Genomic DNA, 16,910 nt, shown 5'->3' with positions numbered 1-16,910 from the left:
TTCTTTTTAGTACAGTGACTCTGTATTCCTTCCATCTTTAGATGCTTTTTGCGTCTTTCAATATTCTGCCCATAGAATCCTTCAGTAATGCAAGTCAAGGCTTGAGTGTTTTTTTTTTTTTCAGTTCCTACAGCTTGAGAAATGCTGAGCGTGTTCTTCTCTTTGGGCTCTTTTATGCACATTTCTTTATAATACTTGACTTTGTGTTCTTGAACTGCCCTTTGAATTCTCTGTTTAGCTCTTTTTCCTCATTTCTTCCAATTGCTTTAGCATCTCTACTTGGAGAGCAAGTTTCAGAGTCTTTTCTGGTATCCGGTTTGGTCTTTTCCTTCTTTCTTGTCTAATTATGATCTTTTGCTTTATTTGTGTATGATGTCATCCCACAACTATTCTGGTCTTCGGTCATTAATATCTAATGCACTGAATCTGTTCTCTTTTTAACTTTTTATTGTGCATTGAGCGAAGGTTTACAGAGCAGATCATCAGTTTTACGTTGAACAAATCATGTACTTTGCTTCATTGTATGTTTGCAGTCCCCTCCACGTACCAATAGTTAGCAGCATTTACTTCTATTCACTTAACTATTACATTCCTGCTGTCTTCGTCTTTTCCTCTGCTAACCTCCCTCTTTTTTATATTGTCTGTCCTGTAGCCTATATCACAGGTCTGCCTTCTAGCCCATGAGTAATTCCGCCCCCCCCGACTCTTTCAGCCCCACATAACCATCATAGAATCTTTTTTTCCCCCCATATACCATCAAGTTTATTTTGATTTTGACAGTCCTGTGAGTGCCAGAGTAGAATTGTGCACCACAGGGTTTTCCATGGCTGACTTTTTGTTTCTTTGTTTGAACAGTTATACAATTCACAGTTTCAAAAAAACGTTTTACTGGGATCAGGTTTCTAGCTTGAGGTGTGAAGTTTTGAATATGCTTCCATAATTCTTGTTTTGCTTGGATATCGGGGTTTCTCCCAGGTTGTAGTTCACCCAGGGCCATAGTTTACCCTGGGCTGTGGCTTTTAAATCTTTGCAGGATTAGAAAGCCTCCTTTTTCTCTAAAGGAGTGGCTGATAGGTTGGCTCTCATATCTTTGCTGCAGAGGGTATGTGCAGTGTGTCTACCTAGTACCCCATATATTCACCAGCTAGGAGATTACAGAACTGCAGATCTATAGTTCAGGTTCATGAAATTATACTTCTGCCATATATTCACCAGCTAGGAGATTACAGAACTGCAGATCTATAGTTTCTGGTTCATGAAATGATGATACTTTTGATATGGATGGTTAGCATTCCAGTTTCACCGCTTCCAGAAAGACATCATTTTATCTAAGAGTTTACTCTGGGTTTTATTGCAGAACACAAATTCCCCCAAGCGTCTCTTCCTTTTCGGTGTGTTTTTATATTGTTTTTTGTTTGTTTGTTTTTTCCATATAAACAGCCTTTCTCCTTAGCCAAAGGCCAGAATGAAGCTGAAAAAACCTGTAGACAAGAGCTTTCATAGCCTTTCTCTTTCCTTTTCTTGAACTGAAGTATGTTACAGTTCGGACATAAAGAAGCAAGGGACCACTCTGTCCAGGATTGTTGCTGTATGTCTGAATGTCAGGTTTCTGACAGATGTAATAAGCCTGGGATTAGAGGAAACAATTGGTGTTTGAATGTCAGGTGGACAATGTAAGAGATAAGATAGGCATTCTTGGCATAGTTTTAGTAGGCTGAAGACGCCAAAATATTCAGGGCCCGCAAGATTCCTGATTCAGTTCTCACTGGTAAAGGAGGTTGCTGCCATATTGCCCATCAAATCTGTTCTTGAGATGATCTCTAAATTCAGGTGTGATTGTTCAAGGTCATATTTTGGCTCTTGTGGACTTGTTTTAATTGTCTTCAGCTTTGGCCTCAACTTGCATATGAGCTATTGATGGTCCCTTCCACATCTGCCCCTGCCCTTATTAAGCAAATACTACTGGGTCCATTTAACAGATAAGTGAAGTAAAACTTAGAGAAGTTAATTGACTTGCCAAGGAGCACAGTGGTAAGAAACTGAGAAGAAAGAATTCAGACCCTGGTTTTCCTGTCTCTAACAGTTATGCTTTAATTTAAACTGTTCTTCTGCTTACCTTAGAAGTGCTAATATTTCTTGTGGAGAATAGTAGTTCACTTATTTAGGTAAGGAATTTTAAGATTACACACAGTTTAAAATGACAGTAGTTTTTTGTTTTTTGGGGTTTTTTTAAGGAAAATTTAAGATTCAAGAAGATCCCAAGAAAATTATTATTATTTTTTTAATAGCAAAGTAGTAGTTCTTCTTTGCATGGCTGGACATTTTTTATTGGGTGCCTGATGTGAATTTTACCTTGTAGGGTACAGGAATTTTGCATTCCCCTAAACATCCTTGCACTTTGTTCTGGAATGTAGTTAAGCAACTTGGAAATACTGATCTTTTCAAGTCTTGCTCTTAACTTTGCTAGGTGAGAAAAAACCCTCCTAATGCTCTGTGAATTGTGAGGGGTTTTTTCTCTGTGCCCCACCTGAGCTCTGGGTATTGCTCCCTCAAATCCTTTGGGTGGTTCATAGTCTGGCCTCCGATAATTTCCTCTCACACAGTTGCTAATCTGTACTCCTGCCTGCTGCAGGTCTCTGGAGTGCTTTCTGCTCCTCTATCCTCTCTATTATTCTGTGCTGCGAATGTAGAACAGAATTATTCTCCCTGGGTTCCCAGCTCCATCTCCTCAATTTGGGGAGACTTCCAGATTCCACCTGGATCCTGCCTTCTTGTCCTTTGGTCTGGAAACTCCAAGAAGCAAGCCGGGACACTTATCGGGCTTGCCTCTCTTGTTCCAGTTGGTCTTCAGGGAGCATTGCCCTTTGTTAGTTAATACTCAGTGTCTAGAAAACTATTGCTTCTTCTCATTTGTTCAGTGCTGTAGTTGTTCCAGGCAAAAGGATAAATTCAAGCCCTGTTACTTCATGTTGGCTAGAACTAGAAATCCACAGTAGGTCTTTTGAGTCATCGTCACATTGTCTTTTTTCACTCTAGTTCATCACTTCAACAAAATATTATTACATTATCTACTGGATATGTGACATTCACCTAGGCACTGGGAATACTATGGAGATCATAGGGAACTGTCCCTTGTATTCCATCACCATCTTAAAATATTAGGACAGTTGAGTACAGGGTTAAAAGTATAGGTAGAACGTGATCACTACAGGGAGACCTCCTGGCATAGTGGGCTAAGTGTTGGGCTGCTAACCAAAAGGTTGGTGTTTCAAACCCACCAATTTTCTCTGCAGGAGTAAAATGTGGCAGTCTGCATCAGTAAAACTTAGTCTCTGAAACCTTAGGGAGTAGTTCTACTCTGCCCTGTAGGATCACTGGGAGTTGGAATCTACTTAACAGTGGGTTTGGGGTTTGATTACTAGGTGGTTGTTAAGTGCCATTGAGTTGGTTCCAACTCATAGTGATCTTGTATAGGGTTTCTGAGGAGCAGCTGGTGAGTATAACCAGCCTTGTGATTAGTAGTCCAGTGCTTATTCTATTGTTGCTGTTAAGTGCCATCGAGTTTGTTCTGACTCATACTGACCCTGTATAGGGTTTCCAAGGAGCTACTGGTGGATTTGAACCACCAACCTTGACATTCAAACCGACCTTGCAGTCTAGTACACATCCTATGGCACCACACCAGGACTCCTATAATTGTTATTGTTAAGTGCCGTCGAGTCAATTCTGACCCATAGCAACTCTGTATAGGGTTTCCGAGGAGCAACTGGTGAGCTTGAACTGCCAACCTTGCAGTTCCAACGGCTTTACAGTCTGATACATTAACCCACAGAGCCACACCAGGCCTCTTATCCTATAGCAGTAAACAATAAAAATAAAAACTCAAGTTCGGCCAGAGGTCCTGTAGATCTGTCTCTAGCTTCAGCAGTGTTTGGACGTAATAGATGTGGGAACTCTCCCTCTTCAGCTTCTGTTCACCATCCAGCCTCCTCTTTAGGTGGGACCTCCTCTCTAAGACTCTCTTCTTCGCCATTTCCCGTTTCCAGGACCAGCTAAACACCGTTTGTTTTGTTTTGTTTTGTTTTTGTGGTTAGTTCCAAATTCTCAGGTTAATTGTGCACTTTTTGTTAAGTATCAGTGAGCTCTCAGATCCATCACGATTATTCTGTGTGGAGGCTGGAGTCAACCTGCATCTGCGGGCCTCTTACACCTACCTCTCTCTGGGCTTCTGTTTCGATTGCAGGATATGCCTTCGGAGGCATAGGACAATTCTTACATGAACTGGCAAAGGAAAAGCAGCAAAGCCAGTGTGGCGGCTGCACTCTCTTCCAGGACATGCAGAGTCTGTCCCAAGGTGACTGGGGAAGAGCCCTGGACACCATGGAAGCCGCCTGGTCCTTCTGGGTCTGCATGCCCTGTGAACTACCCACACAGACCCCTACCTCTGTGACTTTCTGGATAGCCATTTCCTCCACGAGGAGGTGAAAATTCCCAAAAAGATGGGTGACCACCTGACCAACTTCTCTTCAAAAGGCTTCAAGTATCTCTTCAAGAGGCTCACTCTCAAGCACCGCTAGGAGTCTGTGGAGCCCGGCTACCTGTGAGGGGTCTTCAGCCTTCCCCTGCCATTCTCAGACCTTCTGCCTGAATTGCTCCCTCCAGCCACAGGGACAGTATCCTCACCACCCTGGAGCCCCTCTCTCCCAAGCCATGGAACAATTGGAAACAATAAAGATTCCTTTTACAACAAGGCAACTGTAATTTAGTGTATATATTAGGAGTCCTAGTGTGGTGCTAGACCGCAAGGTTGGTGGTTCATACCCATCATCCTCTCCTTGGAAACCCTATACAGGTTTGCTCTGAACCTGAACCAACGTTAGGATACTTAACAACATTAAGTACATAATATACTTAGAACAGAACTTGACAGTGACCTTTTATAGGATTTAGTGACCCTTTATAGGTTTTCCAAGGAGTGGTGGTGGGTTCGAATTTCCGACCTTGTGTTTAGCAGTTCAGTGCTTATCCTACAGCACCACACAAATACTCTTAAAATATAATTATTCCTATTACTATTTTACAGATAAGGAAATTAAGTGTACAGGCATGTCTTATTTTATTGCACTTTGCAGATACTGTATGGTTTGTGGCACCCCTGTGTCAAGCAAGTCTACCAGAGCCATTTTTCCAATACCATGTGCTCACTTTGTGTTTTGTCACATTTTGGTAATTCTCACAATATTTCAAAGTTTTTCATAATGTTATTACACACTTAATAGACTACAGTATAGTGCAAACCTAACTTTTTATATACTGGGAAAGTAAAAAATGATATGTGACTTCCTTTATTGTGGTAGTTTGGAACAAAGCCTTAATTATTTGAAGAACATGGCATCAGGACTAGAGGAAGACTCAGCGATCTGAGATATGCAGATGATATAACTTTGCTTGCTGGAAGCGAAGAGAACTTAAAATACTTGCTGATGAAGGTTAAAGACCACAGCCTTCAGTATGGGTTGCACCTTAATGTAAAGAAACCAAAATCCTCACCATGGGACCAATAAAGAACATCCATATAAATGGGGAAAAGACTAAAGTCAAAGATTTCATTTTGCTTGGATCAACTATCAACACTCATGGAAGCAGCAGTCAAGCAAGCAAATGATGTATTGCATTAGGCAAATCTGTTGCACAGACCCCTTTAAAGTGTTCAAAAACAAAGATGTCAGTTTGAGGACTAAAGTGTGCCAAGCCATGGTATTTTCAATAACCTCATATGCATGTGGAAGTTGGACAGTGAATAAGGAAGACCATAGAAGAATTGACGCATTTGATGGATGGTATTGGAGGAGAATATTAAAAGTAGCATAGACTGCCAAAAGAACAAACCAATCTGTGTCAGAAGAAGTAGAGCCAGAATGCTCCTTGGAAGCCAGGAGGGACCATTCCCTGGAGAAGCACATCATGCTTTTTAATGTAGAGGGTCAGTAAAAAAGGCCAGGACCCCCAAGGAAATATATCGGCACATTGGCAGCAAAGGGCTGAAGTGTAATGATCGTGAGGGTGGTGCAGACAGACAGTGTCTTGTTCTTTGTGCATAGTGTCGCTATGAGTTGAAGCTGACTCGATGGTACTTAACAACAACAGGAAAAACAGCAACAACACAGTGTTGCAGACATTGCCTGCTCTGTCTGTCTAGGTCTTGTGGGTAAGAATAATGTGTGGTGTGATATAGAAGGTGTTGACACATAAGAGTGAGGATGGACTCAATTCTCTAGAGCTGCTGTAACAGAAATACCACAAGTAGGTGGTTTAGCAAACAGAAATGTCTCTCATAGTTTAGGAGGCTAAAAGTCTGAATTCAGAGTGCTCTTATGTCTCGTAAAATGAAAGGCATTGCATGCCACACCCTTGGGAATCTCTCATCTATCAAATAAGTGTCTTGGTGGGATTTAGGGTGGTGAACCGACTCAGCAGCACTTAACAGCAACAACAGCCTACCTTCAATCTCTTAGCTTTTGGTTTCTCACATCAGGTTACATGGGGGATCGTCACATCAGGTTACATGAGGTTACATAATCACATAACTGTCAAACCACTGAAATCATGGTCCAGCCAAACAGACACATATTTTGAGGGGACACAGTTCGATCTTTAACAGATGGGAAGTGTGAATGAGAAATAAACTTTTAAGCTTTTGAGGATTGTTAATTACTACAGCATACTTGAGTTTGGGAATAGGGAACATTTTTTTCTGCCAAAATTTAGAACATCATTTGCAGGCCACACAAAATTATCAGCTTAAAAATTAGCTTGCTAAAGAAATGGATCATCCCTACCAAAAAAAAAAAAAAAAAAATAGCTTGCTAGACTTGCAGAATATGCCCTTTGGTTGTTTAAATTATTTTATGTTCCTGAGTTTTTGTGTACATCCCAAAACAACAACAACAAAATAAAAAAACCACAGAGTGAATAGAAGCAAATACTGTTGAATGATGATGCACGGAGGAGATCGTAACCATTGCAATGAAACTATGAGTGTAAAACTGATGCTCTCCCATGTAAACTAGCACTCAATTCTCAAATCACTTAAAAAATATGTAAAAATAAGTAAATGATACTGGCAAAAAAAAAAAAAAATTAACTTGCTATATTTAGTTGACGGGGACTTGCCTCGACATAGTTGTGTTGTTCACGAGTGTTTGGTTCACGAGGTGGGGAGATCCAGCGGCGATAGAGATAGCGAAAGAATACACAGACAGAAAGAGGGGGACAATGAGGCACCCCAAAGCCAGGGTGGATACATCACTGGTGGGCAGACTTGGGAGTACAAGCATCGTGGCCTCTGCAGGCAGCAACTCACTGCACTGCAATCTTTACTGCATGCCCTCCATCTTGTAATGCACTGCAATCTTTACTGTATGCCCTCCAACCTGTAATGCACACCTGGGGAGGCCCGGGCCTCTGTTTTATTTAGGGGAGGAACTTCACACCAAGCTGGGAGGGACTTAGGCAAGGTACAGCTAACATTAGTACTTTTCCAGACATTCAGGTAACTTTACATCGTACTTTGCTGGTTCGAATCCCAGGCCAGCAACTTCGTTTCTCAGGCCCAATTAACATACCTATAACCCCTGAGCTCAGTTGGGGGAAGGTGAGAGGTAAGGACAAAAGCTTGGGCGGAGTCCCGCTGTTTCATCTTCCAGAGCTAGGTTTTCAGGAACTTGGCTGAATAGCTAACACTTGGGAGAGATTCTGGGTGGATGGCTTTTTTGTCTGTAGAACAAAGAACTGTGAAGTAGCTAAGATGTTTTTAGTTAATCCTTTGGAGGAAGACTTGACCTTGCAACTTTTACAGTCTTCAGCTTTAGGAAAATATCACATTTATCTGTGTATATCAAGGGCTTCTTGTCTGCAATTAATAAATATAACTGAACACTAAGATGAAAAACAATTTGCTATTGACTGCCAGTGGCCTCATTTGTTACACTCGGGCCTATAGGGCCTCGAACCTCTGACCAAGCTTACATGGTCTGCAACATTTAGTCATATGTTTAATTAAGTTGCACCCAACTGCAAGGATAGTGGTTCAAGCTCTCCAGCTGCTCCTTGGAAACCGTATACAGGGTTGCTATGGGTCGGAATCGACTCGATGGCACTTGACAACAACAACAACAATGTGATGGCTGGACTCCTGGTGTGGCGCTATAGGATGAGCACTGGACTGCGGACTGCAAGGTCGGCAGTTCAAACCCATCAGCTGCTCCTTGGAAACCCTATTCAGAGTCACTCGGGAGTCAAAACTGACCTGACAGCACTTAACAACAACAAAAACAACAACAGTGTGATGGCTGGAACTGCAGTTGCATTGGCAGGGCCAGACCAAATGATTTCATGGCATGATGCGGCCACAGGCTGAACATTCCCTACCTCAACCTTGTCCATCCAGACTGATAGGTACAGAAGTATTTTTTTGTACTTTTGGTTAAACCTAACTGGATTATATGCCATGTAAGTTGTAGAATACTGAATCTTTAAGGACCAACTTGGTAACTCATGTCCTAACATGTTCTATGTCTCTGTTCCAAAGTACATTTTATTAAATACGAATTTCCAACTTGGGACCAGTCTCTGTTCTCTTTTCTCAATGAACACAAGATTCATTTCATTGTGCACAGACATAGTTTTCATAGATTCCATGGCTTGTTTCTGTAACATGATTTAAGGTAGACTGTATCTGTACAGATATGTTGTTGTTGTTGAGCCATTTCTGATTCATAGAGACCCTGTAAAGGGTTTCTGAGGAGCATTTGATACATTTGAACTGCCAGCCTTATGGTTAGCAGCCCAGTGCTTACCTTATAGCACCATATTGTTGTTGTTAAGTGCTGTCCAGTTGGTTCCAATTCATAGTGACCCTGTATAGAGTTTCTGAGGAGTGGCTGATAAGCTTGAACCACAGACCTTGTGGTTCAAACCGACTTTGCAGTCTAGTGCATTAACCCGCAATGCCACACCAGGACAGTACTATACCAGTACTGATATAGGGAAGAGCATGTTTTGTTTAATATTTGTTCCTTGCCTACTATGTACCAGATGCTATGCAAGGCTTTGTCTAGCGATAATAAAGGCATTGCCCCTGAAAACCAGCTGTGTAAGCTCATGAACTTGTTCATTTGGGATATGGAGTGTTTTTTACCTCACAAATGATAACATAGCATCTGGGAAATAAGGTGTTTTTTAATTCCCAAATTTAGAAATAAAATTTGGATATTGGAATTGTTATGAGCTGAATGGAATCCTAAGGAGCTCTGGTAGCGTAGTGGTTACGAGTTGGGCTGCCACCCTCACGGCTAGCAGTTCAAAACTACCAGTGGTTCCATGGGAGAAAGATGAGGCGTTCTGCCCCTGTAAAGATTTACAACCTTGGAAATCCTGTATAGGGTCGCTATGAGTTGGAATTGACTCCATGGTACTTAATGACAACAGCAACAACAAATGGAATTCTGGTGTGGTGCTGTAGGGTAAGCACTGGACTGCTAGCTGAAAATGTTGATGGCTCAAACTTACCAGTTGCTCCTTGGAAACCCTATCTAGGGTTACTTTGAGTTGGAATCAACTCCACTCTAAGGCACTTCACAACAAAAAAATGGGCTTGCTTGTGAGTGAATAAAAGAGAGCGCCTATGAAGAAAGTGCACACTGGAATGAGAGTGGCTGAAAACTAGGATGAAGTGTGCCAGTGGAAAAATGTTCTGATTCTGCTGTGTGAGTCTTGTAGATTTATTTGTGTGGGGATTTTTTAAAGAATTTTTTCTAACATGTTAGAGAAATGTTCCAAAGACTATTTGTCATGGAGAAAACAATAACCAGAAGGACTTTGACTGCTAATTTCAAAGACATATGGAATTTATTCCTGTGCTACATGGAAGGGAGTTGAGTAAATGTTATCTATTTATGTCTAGTAATTGCATTGATTGCATTAATTTAGTAGCTAGATTTTAAAAACCAAACCCACTTTGACTTAGTCAGTTCTGATTCTCAGTGCCTCTCTATGGGGTTTCTAAGACTGGATGTCTTCACCGGAGCAGAAAGCCCCATCTGTCTCTAGCCGACCTTGCAGTTGGCAGTCCATGCTTATCATACAGTGTCATCAAGACTAGATTGGAAAGGACTGGATCATTTCTGACCAAGTCTTATTCTTAGGGATATGTGCTAAAAGAAGGAGAATCACATCTCATGCTTTGAAGTAAAAGATGATTTTTATAGAATTGAAAAGAAAAAATTCCTCAAAAAGACATATATGAGAAGGGCTTTAAAAAGTTCATGGAAAAATGGAATGAAAAGGTAATGAAAATTTTCCATGAATTTTTGAAACCCCTTTGTACAACTTTTTCTGTTTCTTTTTTGGTCTGTGTGCTGTTGCTCTTAACATTGCTTTTATTGTCACTGCTGCTGTTAGCACTTTGTTTTCCTGTGAAACATTCTAAACAAAACACTGAATTTGAAAGTATGTCATTGTTAAGTGCTGTAGGGTCGGTTCTGACTTATAGCCATTCTGTATAGTGTTTCCAAGGAGCAGCTGGTGAGTTTGAACTGCTGACCTTGTGGTTAGCAGTCCAGTGCTTATCCTACAGCACCACATCAGGAGTTCTTATAGTTTGCTAATGGGTATGTAACAGAATGACTCTCATTAGCATAATATACACTACAAATTTGTTGATATAATTTATGAATCTCTAGCTACAAAGTGTCTCTGAGAAGGCAGCTGATAGCCTACTTAGAAATTGTGCACATTTAAAAATTTTTATTTTATAGTGTATAAACAAATCAGCAGTTTGGGTCAGTATATACAGCTGTGGCACTGTCTGAGGGGTCTTAATGCAAAAATCAAAATACATCATTTCATTTGTTGCAATCCAAAGACTAATACTATTTTAGCTTGTCAACGTTGGTATTACTGACTTTAGGGAAAGTACATTTGAAATACTTTTCTATATTTTTATATAGTAGTTTTGACTCTTTTGGTTTAATTTTAAATTTCTCTTACAGTTCACACTTACACAAATACGTTTGTTTATGATATAAGTAGAGACGTCTCAGAGTCTATAACCTATGGATAAACTGTGCCTTGAAAGTCAGCTGGTGATATAGGCAGGCTCCCACTATATCTCAGTGTCTGCTACTGTGTTTATGGCAAAAGACTATAAGAGACGGGTCAGCTTGATCTAAGTCCTAAACTACATTCAGGTTAGCAGCTGGAATGAAGAGAAGATACAAAAGTGATGTAATGGTCAACCCTTACTGGAGCTCCCTTTTCAGTAGATTATTGATATGTCTTTCCATTGCATCTACACCAGCAATTTTGCCTTGCCTGCCATTAGCCATGTATTTATTTATTTATTTAACTACCCCAATGACTTTATTGGAGCCATTGATTCTAGCAGAAAATACCCTGTTTTGCCAACTGTAATCAGGAGCCTCAGCCCAACAAGCGTGATCAGCAGTGAGAGCATGGAGAGTGGCCTTTCATTCTTTCTCTTCTGATGCAGCCTGGTGTCCCCACGAATGTGTCCCCTAATCTCCTCACAGGAAGCTGCAGATGCCTGAGACTCTTTATGAGAATGTAAAACATGCTTTACTTTGTAAAGGATCATCTCCAGGCCTGGGATTAAACGTTGACATGTGTCGTTGTTAGAGGCTGTTAATTGGTTCTGATGCATAGCAACCTTGTGTACTACTCCGCCCATCCTCCTTGCACCATCCTCCTAATAATTACTATGTGTGAATCCACTGTTGCAGCCACTGTGTCAGCTTATCTCTTTGAAGGATTGTCTCTTTTCCCACTGACCTTCTACTTTACCAAGCATGATGCCCTTCACCAGGAACTGATCCCTCTTGATTACAAATCCAAAGTACATAAGATTAAAATTCACCATCCTTACGTCTAGCTGTATTTTTTCCAAGACAGGTTTGTTTATTTTTCTGGTTGTTGTTGTTATGTGCCGTGGAGTCGGTTCCGACTCATGGTGACCCTGAACAGGGTTTCCGAGGCTGTTGATCTTTGCGGGAGCAGAACGCTTCATCTTTCTCCCGTGGAGCAGCTGGTAGTTTCGAACTGCTGACCTTGTGGTTCGCAGCCCGATTTGTAACCACTATGCTAGCCACATGATAGTTCACAGCCACATGATAGTTCGTTTCTTCTTCAGTCTTCCTTGTTCATTGTCCAGCTTTCGCATTCATGGGAGGTGAGTGAAAATATCATGGCTTGAGCCACATGCATCTTGGTCCTCAGGGTGACCTCTTTGCTTTTTAACACTTATGGGAGGTCTTTTGAAGCAGATTGTCTGGTGGAGTGCATCGTTTGATTGTCTGACTGCTGCTTCCATGAACGTTGATTGTGGATTCAAGTAGGGTGAGATCCATGGCAACTTCAAAAAAAAAGTGATGTAAGTTCTCTCTGACACCTTAAAATGAATATCTTTTTCTGTTATGACTTGGTCAGTAGAGAGAGCATTTTCCTTTGAATTTGCTATATTTCATTAATACGAGCATTCTAGGAAAATACTCAATAGTCACTGATTTCTCAGTGGTCACAATATTTCTCAAAGTCAGCACTGAGTCATTTTTTATCAGATGTCTGGATATTTGGAATTTCTTTGCAGAATGAGGATATTACATGTAGTGCCCTTGTCCTTTATAATCTGAATGCATTCTTTAACCTGGATTCTGCCTAGTGAACAAAGACCATGGAAGCCTTTTAGAAATGTGTTTATTATAAAGAATGTCCAGTATAATTAAAGGTAAACAGAATTAATATGGTGCATCCAAATGTACATAGCACCCAGCTTCAACAGTGATCAATTCACAGCTGATTTTATTTCATCTACTGGCAGTTCAAGCCCACCAGCTGCTCTTTTAAACCCTACAGGATCACTGTGAGTCAGAACTGACTCGAGGGCACACAACAACAACAATACCCCATCTATTACCTCCTCATGTAATTTTGAAGCAAATCCCAGACATCATACTATTTCATTAGTAACTATTTCAGTTTGTAATTCTAAAAAATAAGGATTTAAAAATAACATAGCTATATTACTATTTGTTGTTGTTAAGTGCTGTGAGTCGGTTACAACTCAGAGTGACCTTGTGTAGGGTTTCTGAGGAGTGGCTAATGGGTTTGAACTACTGACCTTGTGGTTAGCAGTCCAGTGCTTATACTATATCACCACACCAGGATTCCCTAATACTATCATCACACTGAAAAAATTAACAGTAATTCCTCAATATTATCAAATAGTCAAGTGCTCAAATTTATAATTGTCTAATTAAGTATTTTTTCATTTATTATTTTATTTCTTTAAATGGGCTCATTGGAATTGATTGATATGTCCTTTAATATCTTTATGTTTCCCATCCATATCCATACCTTTCCCCAACCTCCTTCTCTCTCTTCCTTATAAATTATTTGTTGGGGAAAATAGGTTGTTTGTCCTACATTTTGTCTTAGTATGGATTTTGCTGATTGCTTCTCTGTGCTGCAGTTTAATGTGATCTTTTTGTCCTCCACATTTTTGTGTGAATCAGTAGTTATATCTGGAGGCGTCACGGAATTCCTATTGATGTTTTGGCAAGATTATATTGTAGATGGTGTTATTGTCTCCTATCAGAATGCACATAATGTGTATTTATCTCTTTTTGTGACATTGTAGCTATTGATGTGCAATACTAGAGGCATTAATTAATTGTCGTTGTTGGGTGCCGTTGAGTCGGTTCAGACTCATAGCAACCCCGTGTACATCAGAGTGAAACACTGTCCTGTGCTATCCTCACAATGGCCCTTTATTACAGCCACTGTGTCAGTCCATCTCATTGAAGGTCTGCCTCTTTTTCATTGACCCACTACTATACTGATTTGAGCTCAGGTATGGTGCTGTAGGACAAGCACTGGACTACTAACCACAAGGTCGGTGGTTCAGACCCACTAGCTGCTCCTTGGAAACCCTATATAGGGTCGCCGCGAGTGGTAACTGATACGACAGCACTTAATAACAAGGACAATGACAACTACTACTACTTTACCATGATGTCCTTCTCCAGGGACTACGGGTCCCTTATGATAACAACTCCAAAGTACAGGAGAAGAAGTCTTGCCATTGTCACTTCTGGTTGTACTTCTCCCAAGGCAGTCCATGGTATGAGCAATATTTTATGCCAATACCGTAATTCATAGGCATCAATTCTTTTTTGAAGTTCTTTGTCCAGTGTTTGCATGCATATGAGGTGATTGAAATTGCCATGGCTTTGGTCAGCTGCACCTCAGCCCTCAGAGTGATATCTTTGTTCTTTAACACTTTAAAGAGATCTTTTGCAGCAGATTTGTCTCTTTCAATGTTGTTTGACATCTTGACTGCTATTTCATGGCTGTTGATTGTCGATCCAAGTAAAATGAAATCCTTGGCAAATTCAGTTTTTTCTCCATTTGTCATGATGATGCTTACTGGCTCTGTTGTGAGGATTTTTTTTGTTTTGTTTAATGTTGAGGTATAACCCATATTGAAGGCTGTAGTCTTCGTTCATCAGTAAGTACTTCTTCAAATTTTCACTTTCAGTAAGCAAGGTTGTGTCATCTGCACATCTCAGCTTTTTAATGCATCTTTCTCCAATCCTGATGTCACATTCTTCTTCATGTAGTTGAGCCTCTTGGATTATTTTTTCAGCATAGAGATTGGATAACTATGGTGAAAGAATACAACAGTGATGGACACCTTTCATGATTTTCAATTATACTGTATCCCCTTTTTCTGTTTGAACAACTGCTTCTTGGTCTATGTATAGGTTCTCCATGAGCACAAATAAGTGTTCTGGAATTTCCATTCTTTGAAATATTATTTATATTTTGTTATGATTGACAGGCTAATGCCTTTGCATAGTCAATAAAATGCAGGTAAACATCTTTCTGGTATTGCCTGCTTTCAGCCAAGATCTATCTGACATCAGCAGTGATTTCCCTTCTTCCATGGTCTCTTCTCATTCTGGCTTGAATTTCTGTCAGTTCCCTGTTGATGTACTGCTGCAGCTATTTTTAAATTATTTTCAGCAAAATTTCACTTACATGTGATATTAATGTTATTGTTTGATAATTTCCTCATGCTGTTGGATTACCGTTTTTTGAAATGGACACAAACATGGATCCTTTTCAATCGATTGGCCAAGTAGCTGTCTCCCAAATTTTTTGGCATAGAAGAGCACTTCCAACATTGCATCCCTTTCTTTGTTGAAACATCTCAGTTTGTATTCCATCAATTCCTGGAGCCTCCCCCCACTTTTTTCTTTTTCTTTTTTGGCCAATGCCTTTCAGTGTAACTTGGGCTTCTTTCTTCAGTATCATCAGTTTCTTGGTCATATACTACCTCCTCAAATAGTTGGACATCAACCAGTTCTTTTTGGTACTGTGACTCTTGTGTATTCCTTCCATCTTTTATTAGACTGCCAGTAAGTCAATTCCAATTTGTAGCAGCGCTATAGGGCGGAATAGAACTGTTCCATAGGGTTTATGAAGCTGTAAATCTTTATGGAAGCAGACGATCTCATTTTTCTCCTGCAAAGCAGCTGTTGGGTTCAGACTGCCAACCATTTGGTTAGCAGCTCAATGCTTAACCCACTATTCCCTCAGATCTCCTTTTACATCCATTGTGGTGATGTTGTTAGTACCGTAGAGTCTGTTCTGACTCATAGTGACCCTGTATAGGGATTCTGAGGAGCAGCTGTTGGGTTTGAACCATTAATCTCGCAGTTAGCTTATCCTACAATGCCACACCAAGTTTCCATTCAGGCGCTGAAAAATGGTGACATTATAATATTATCATTTTTTTATTATCTGGAATATTTCTATAAATAAAACTCCATATATACTAGATGCCCCCTGGTTTTTATAGGAGAGAGAGGGAACAATGATTGATTCTTGCCTTTCATTTATCACTTAAAAATAGGTTTCATTTTCTAGGATCTTCCTGTGATGTTTTATTTTTTTGTTAAACTTGTAAACTTTTAAGCTCTTCCTTCCTTGTTTCAATTCAGGATTTTTACAAGAATATGTCTAGGTATTAGCTTAATTTCCCTTCATGGATCATGAGCCTTTTTCATCATCAGTTCAAGTTTTTCTATAGTTGAAGTGTTAATTTGCTGGACTGCAAAGTTGGATTGCACCACAAGGTCAGCAGTTCAAACTCACCAACTACTTGGAAAAAACCCTTTGCAGGGTTGCTATGTGTGGGAACTGACTCTATGACACTTAACAACAACAACAAATAGTTGAAGGGTATTGGTATGGCACTGTGGGTTAATATGCTGGACTGCAAAGTTGGTTTGAACCACTAAGTCGGCAGCTCAAGCTTACCAACTGCTCTTCAGAAACTCTATACAGAGTTACTATGGGTCGGAAATGACTCGAAGGCACTTAACAACAACAACAAATAGTTGAAGGATATTTCCTCCTATTAGTTGTTTAATTAATGCCTTTCCTCAGTCTGCTCCCCATTCCCAGCTCCTATCATTAACATTTTTCTGCATCATCCTTCCACATGTATCTTGTTACACATAATTTCTGCCTCTGTAGTTTTGCTCTATGTTTCTGACCATTTCTCCTATTTGATCTTTCAGCCAATTAATTTAAATCTCAACAGTGTTTTGTCAATTCTTGAGTTAGGCTATTGACTATTTAATATTTACACAGCATGTTTTTTTGTTTGTTTGTTTGTTTTTAAGGTTTTTATTGTGGATTGAGTGAAAGTTTTCAGGGCACATCATCGGTTTCACATTCAAACATTCATATACCTTGTTTCATTACATTGATTATAATCCCCTCCACATACCATCAGTTAACAGAGTTTCTCTCTATCCTCTTTA

General features: G+C 40.1%; 1 protein-coding gene and 1 pseudogene across 1 annotated transcript in view; one reads left to right on the top strand and one right to left on the bottom strand.

The window, feature by feature from the left end:
* The window catches only part of LOC102834847 (chromosome unknown open reading frame, human C15orf60), a 154,806-nt gene that overhangs the window by 22,964 nt on the left and 114,932 nt on the right, over positions 1-16,910 (top strand). The window lies entirely within an intron of this gene.
* LOC102822080 overlaps positions 1,240-16,910 on the bottom strand; it is a 20,464-nt pseudogene continuing 4,793 nt past the window's right edge.

Source organism: Chrysochloris asiatica, unplaced genomic scaffold (assembly GCF_000296735.1).
Source record: "Chrysochloris asiatica unplaced genomic scaffold, ChrAsi1.0 scaffold00092, whole genome shotgun sequence".
NCBI lineage: Eukaryota > Metazoa > Chordata > Mammalia > Afrosoricida > Chrysochloridae > Chrysochloris > Chrysochloris asiatica.
The sequence above is the reverse complement of the archived record's forward strand: the minus strand, read 5'-3'. Positions and strand labels throughout refer to the sequence as shown.